The sequence below is a fragment of the Urocampus carinirostris genome, chromosome 17, assembly GCF_059441175.1.
Source record: "Urocampus carinirostris isolate Australia breed hairy pipefish chromosome 17, RoL_Ucar_1.0, whole genome shotgun sequence".
Classification (NCBI taxonomy): Eukaryota; Metazoa; Chordata; class Actinopteri; order Syngnathiformes; family Syngnathidae; genus Urocampus; species Urocampus carinirostris.
In genome coordinates, this window is record NC_142365.1 from 21,124,322 (window position 1) to 21,130,801 (window position 6,480).

The 6,480-nt window shown below is 41.7% G+C and overlaps 1 pseudogene; it reads left to right on the forward strand.

Moving 5' to 3' along the window:
- Positions 1-1,401: 1,401 nt before the first annotated feature.
- On the forward strand, positions 1,402-1,557 carry LOC148349491 (U2 spliceosomal RNA; annotated as a pseudogene).
- Positions 1,558-6,480: the final 4,923 nt, after the last annotated feature.

Consider the following 6,480-nt stretch of genomic DNA (forward strand, 5'->3'; position numbering starts at 1 on the left):
GACGTCAGCCGAGGCGAGTGTCGTGTTAAAATGGGTGACCGGGGAAGCGTTTGATGAGAGGTTTCATCACTTGCGACATGACATTTTTAGACCATACATGTCCATATTTCAATACAGAATGTGGTTCTCCTTAAAGGTTGTGAATGTAAGTTGCACAGGGGTTGTTAATTCTCCTAAAGGAGCTTATTTTGATCGTGTTAGGATTTGTCAACAAAATGGCGTACCTCGAAAGGGGGCGTGGCCTGCAGCGCAGCGGGTGTCCATGATGGCACCGTGTTAATTTAAAGTGAGTTGTTATCAGAAGCGGGCTTGGGAACCCTTTTGACCTAAAGAGCTTTAAAAACGTATATATTTTTGAAGGAAGAGCCACACCATATATATTAAGACACAATTTAACAAAACAACTAGTCAAGTCATGTTTATTTAAATAGGAGTCTCAAAGGGCTACACAGACCACATACTATTGCAAACTATAGACTATTATGACAACACCCCCTGATCTAAAAAATACATGAGGACAAGGAAAAACTCAAAAACCTCAGCATGAGGAAAATGAAGAAACCTTGGGACCCCCCTTTCCAGGATGAACAGGCTGCAAAGAATGTTCCATTAACAACCAAAAAATAACAACATAATATATAGGTCATTCATAAGCTACAAAAAAAGAGTGTGTTTTATACCTAGATTTAATTGATCGAATCTGCATTCCACAGAACCACACTGAACCCGCTGTCACAGCAAAAGCTAATTCTTCAGTGCATTTTATTTTGCTGTCTGACTATTGATGATTTGATCAGTGGTGGGCCGTCAGGGCTTGCAAGGCCTTCTTTGCTGGCCTTGATAAATACATTCATCCTATCCAATATTTTCAATAGCAGCAGTGCAAACAGAAAAATAATAACCACAAATAAAATTAAAACTGAAAAACGTACTACTTAAACCCTCATTAAATCATTTGTGCTTGTTACTTGCCCGTAATAGGCTTTATGGGAATTAATGAAACCCACATGTGCCTTTATTATGTCACAAAAGCAAAATATGTAATGACATCACCACAAAGATTATTTTAAATCAAAAATATGAAAGCAATATATGATGCAAAGAGTATTGTACAATGTGAAACTCAAAGTTTCCCCCAATCATTTATGATCTAGTATCAGTATTGTCACACGAACACCGCTGCCTGTCATTGCTCAGGTCACGGCAATGAAAACACGGCGACCAGATGATGATGGTGCTGTATCTGAGTCAGATCAAGAGGCTTCTCCTGCCACCTTTACTATGGAAACTAGTACTATCTGTTTATTATGGGTGAATAAACACCTACCCCAAAAAAAGTCCAGTAATGGGATGGGCAGCGCTAGGCTGTACTTGTAAAGCTAGGACCGTAAAGCTAGGACCTTATCTTTACCGTTTATGATCTGAACTATTTGGCCTTGTGATGACGCAAAGCTATGATCTTTGATTTTTGCAACTCGGAGATGGCATAGGAGCTTGCTCTGTCCACTCCACGCATCGGCCCGGTATTGCAGTACTTCCGGGAACGGTGCATTCGCAATGATCGCAGCAAGGCTTTAGGGCTAGGACCTTAGCTTGGCCTTTTGGCTGAGAGTAAGTGTCCCGGCTCCTAGGCTTTGTAGCGTATTATGAACTGACCGATAACGGATAATGGATAATGATTTATGAACAAGCTAAATAACCCTTAAAACCCCTAAACCCCCCCGTACTTGCCCAATACACACCGCATGTAGTGGTGCCCTTATGACTCTGGCAGTTAAGGGAACTATGAGCCATTAACACTTGTTCATAAATCCGAATCGTCTGTCAGCTTCATTTCATTACTTTCACCGTGGCTGCGCTGCTTCCAGATGTGTGCTTTCATATTTAAGCATTTAACAAATTTGTATTTTAATAATATTTCACAATATTTCAGCCATCACTAGTTGCCAGGGTCAGTAATCTGCCCGGATTCCTTCACAAATACATTTGAAAGCCCTGAGGCATAATATCAGAGTTCAATAAAGCCGCACATTTACCTAATCAGATTCAGAGTTGGGGAGTCAGCGCCTGCTTGTGGGTCTTGAGAAACATCACCGGTTTCACAAACTACGATTGGCTAAGGGGCAGTAACGGAAGTATCACGATAAAAACTTAAAGTTAAAATTTCTGTGTTCACAGCTACTGTCGAATAGGCATTTTTGGACCTAAATCGAATAAATACTTATTGCAGACTCACGCTAGGATGGGCTATACTTTCAGCATTAGCTTTGAAGGATATAGAAAATAACTTTTTGGTGGAATGGAAATGCAGGGAATCTATATGACACAGAAATTAATATCTTCATGAGAATAAAAAGTTTAATGGATTCTTGCAAAAATAAAACAGAATTTTGGTGAATATATTCCTAATAATATAGCAATTTTATAGAGATAATTATTATAGATTTTTTTTTTTATATGTGTCACAACTAAAACTGCATGTTTTATAACCATAAAATAGTTATTGAGGGTTAGTTCCATTCAACAAACTGAAGGTATAGGAGTGATATACACGGCCTGCCATTGGACTGAATCGATGAAGTAATAATAATACCAGAGCCTGTGTCCTATATTAACAAATATTCCACTTAAAATGTGTTTCCCTCCTGCAGTTATGTGGGGAGTGTCCTTTGAAATGTCCTTGAAAAGTTGAAAGTTAAATGTTTTCTCTATTATGTATGTGTTAATAATGAGTTCAAAAACCCTTATGCTTTATTTTCCAGCGCCCTTATTTTACTGTCATCATAGTTGTTCGTGGCAGAATACATTAGTTCTTAAAATAAGGATAGCCTGAGTGCTGGAGACTACGACTTGCTTATCTCCACATTTTTTAAAAATTTCTATTTGTTAGTGTAGCATTAAAATGGTGAAAGTAAGAAAAGGCCTGCTTCTAATAGACTCCAAACGCCAACCCAAACCCCCCAAAAAGATGAAAAAAGAAGAGTTTACCCGAGAGCGTTTAAGAATTGCACGTATTTGCAGCACAGTATGAATGAGCTGACTGAGGCTGCGATCATGATTTTAAGCCAGTAAATGGCTGCAGAGAGTAACCAAGTTCCAAAATTCATACAGCCCCTTCAAAGGTGGGGATCGTTGTTTGAGCTTGATTAGTTGATTATTAGAATATATTATCAATTACGTATGTGCTAATGCCCAACTGAGTTAGAAAATTATTTTTTTTCCCACCACTGCTATTTGCGTTTACTGTACTCTAAGCAAAGCTGTTTAGGTTGTGCAACAAATTGGGTAGGAGGACGAGGTGGGAGATTTTACTTTAGCATGTCTAAGAAATGCATGTAGTTAGTTGCATGCGCAACATAAGGAGTTTGACAGAGGCTGTGACGACACAACTCAGAAGATGGCATCAGCGAATAGAAACGTTCCGAATTCGGGAGAGCACCTTGAAGATGATCCATCCATCCATTATCTGCACCGCCTTTCCTCAATAGGGTGGCGGGGGTGCTGGAGCCCAACCCAGCTATCTTCGGGCAGTGAGCAGGGTACACCCTGAAGTAGTTGCTAGCCAGTCGCAGGGCACAAAGAGACAGACAACCATTCATTCGCTTATTCACACCTAGGGACAATTTGAACTGGTCAATTAACCTGACATGCATGTTTTTGGAATGTGGGAGGAAACCAAAAAGCCTAGCGTAAACACACGCAGGCAAGGGAGAACGTGCAAACTCCATACGGAAAGGTTGTGGTAGCTGGACTTGAACCCTGAACCTATGCACCATGGAGCTGCGCGCTAACCACCTACCTGCCGTGCCACTACCTTGAAGATCATTAAGGCTTAATTTTGACCGTCATTTTAGTTGTAAATAAGGGTTTATAAACAAGGTGCGAGCAGAGGTCTTTTGTAAAAATGTCACAAAATACTGCAAACAAGAAGGATACCAATGCTTTTCCATTCAGCTATCTGACATGGTCACAGTAGTAAGCTCGAAAAGGGAGTGGTCATTATTTGCCCTCCACTCCGTTCTAACATTTGTCTTAAAAGTTCTCAAGCGATCCGTTGATCATTTATCATTTTTTCATAACTTGCTCAAACCTGGATCGTCTCGATCACTGGTAACAGATGACAACGTCATCGTAGGTAGCTAAAATGGTTGCGGTACACTCGCGAATGTTATCTTCAATCAAACATCTCATCTCATCTCATCTCATCAGCCGTACCGCTTATCCTCATTAGGGTCGCGGGGGGGCTGGAGCCCATCCCAGCCATCTCCGGGCAGTGGACACCCTGAACTGGTTGCCAGCCAATCGCAGGGCACACAGGGACAGACAACTCATTCGCTCATTCACACCTAGGGACAATTTGGACCGGCCAATTCACCTGAAATGCATGTTTTTGGAATGTGGGAGGAAACCGGAGTGCCCGGAGGAAACCCACGCAAGCACGGGGAGAACATACAAACTCCGCACAGGAAGTCTGGAGCTGGATTTGAACCCACGACAGGTTCCCATGACATGAACTGTGCCGCACAAGCGCTAACCACTGCGCCGCCGTGCTGCCCTCAATCAAACATATATTTGGTAAATAAAATAAGAGTGTTTATGCAAATTATCATTGTTTTTATTCTACATGTCTTGCTGTTAGTGCAGCTTTGTGTTTGTAGGGTTTATTATTGCTTAGTAAGGGGAATTTCAATCATTAATAAGAAGATCAAAAGCCTGAGGTTGACAAGTGGGAAACAAGTCAGTACTCTGAAGTAACAATTCACATGTTGTGTGGCAAGACACTCCCCTCTTAGTTTGACCCCTAGCATTTGTTTTCCGCACTTGTGCCACTTTGGGCTTCTTAAAATGTCACTAGTAAACTACTGAGCATAAATGTTGCCAGTAAAGTATTTTGCTTACTTGTATATCAGATCTTTGTGGATTTCAAAGCCATTTGGCAGAGTATGGGAAGCCGCCTGGTGGACCACCATGCGGAAGTACATTGTGAGCCAGAAACTATTTCAGATCTTTAAACAGTTGTATGCCAATGCCAGCAGTGCAGTACTAACCAATCGCACCATTGGAGCAACCAGTCCGTAAGAGTCAAGGCTGCCATCTCTTTCAACTTTATTCATCATAAGGGCGTGTAGAGAGAATTAATGGACATAACGTCGCTAACTTTTGTTTTAATGATAATATTACCGGACTGGCCGGAGAGCAACATGAACTCAGACCTGGTCAATCAGCTGGACAAAGGTTCAACTCAGTAGGGGGATGCAGATCAAGAGAAAAAAACAAAAGTAATGACCCACAACCAACAAGGTATCACCACAAAAATACCCAACAACCACCAAGAGCTTGAACCAGTCATTAAACTTAAATATTTTCAAGCCGTCATATTAAAAGAGGGGGTCGGAACCAGAAATCATGGCTAGGTTAGCTCAAACCACAGCCACACTTAAAAGACTTAAACCCACCTGGAAGGACAAGAACCTGGTAATAAAATCACGGATCAGACTCATGCAAGCGCTGGTTATTTCCTTCTTATTCTACGCGTAGGAGACTTTGACTCCCACAGAAAAGCTGGAAAGGAAAATCCAGTCCTAAAACTAGAGAAAACTTCTAGGCATAATAATAATAATAATAATAATTTCCTTTGTATTGTCATTCTTTGTAACAATGTACACAGAACGAAATGTCGATACACCTGACCCGTTGTAGCGAGTCGATGCAGCCGCAGCCGACAGAGGGCGCCGCCATTATACCAATTAGGTATGTCTCGGCCGAGGCGCGAACCAGCGACCTCCCAGTCTCAAAGCGGGCACACTACCATCTAGGCTACTGAGCTGGTAAGCTACATATAGTAGCCCATGTGATGAATGAAACAGTGCACAACAGCATCAAATGGCACATTGGACCCCACGGAGAACTGTTGTCAACTGTTCGCAGATGAAAACTGGAGGTGTATGGTCACGTCACAAGATCATCAGGACGAACCGAGGTCATTCTACAGGGAACAGTCCAAGGGAGCAGGAGGAGAGGAAGACAGAAAAAAACTGGGCTGACAACATTAGGGAATAGACTGATGCATATGTTGCCACGACCCAAACTCAAGCCTGGAACCATCAGTGGAGAGAGCTGTCAAGAGTTGTGCCCTCAGTGGTGCCCCGACGACCCAGGCGGCTAAAGGATCCGTGATATCACAGGTGTCAAAGCCAAGGTCCAGATCCAGCCTGTCATTTCATTTAATGTGCCCTGCATTAGGAATTACTAATGTGCTTCAACTTCATGTTTGTATACCAAAATTTCAAAATTATTTGTTGTTTCTATCTTCCAAACAGCCCATCAACTCTAAAGTATAGAAAAGTAATAGGTTATGACAGACGGCAACAGTCTTAGTAGAATTTCAGGGAGAGGTATTTTTACCAATGGCAGCGCACACAAGGAAAAACATTATTCAATGTGAGTTTTTAGATTAATCACAATCAAAGAGGCAGTTCC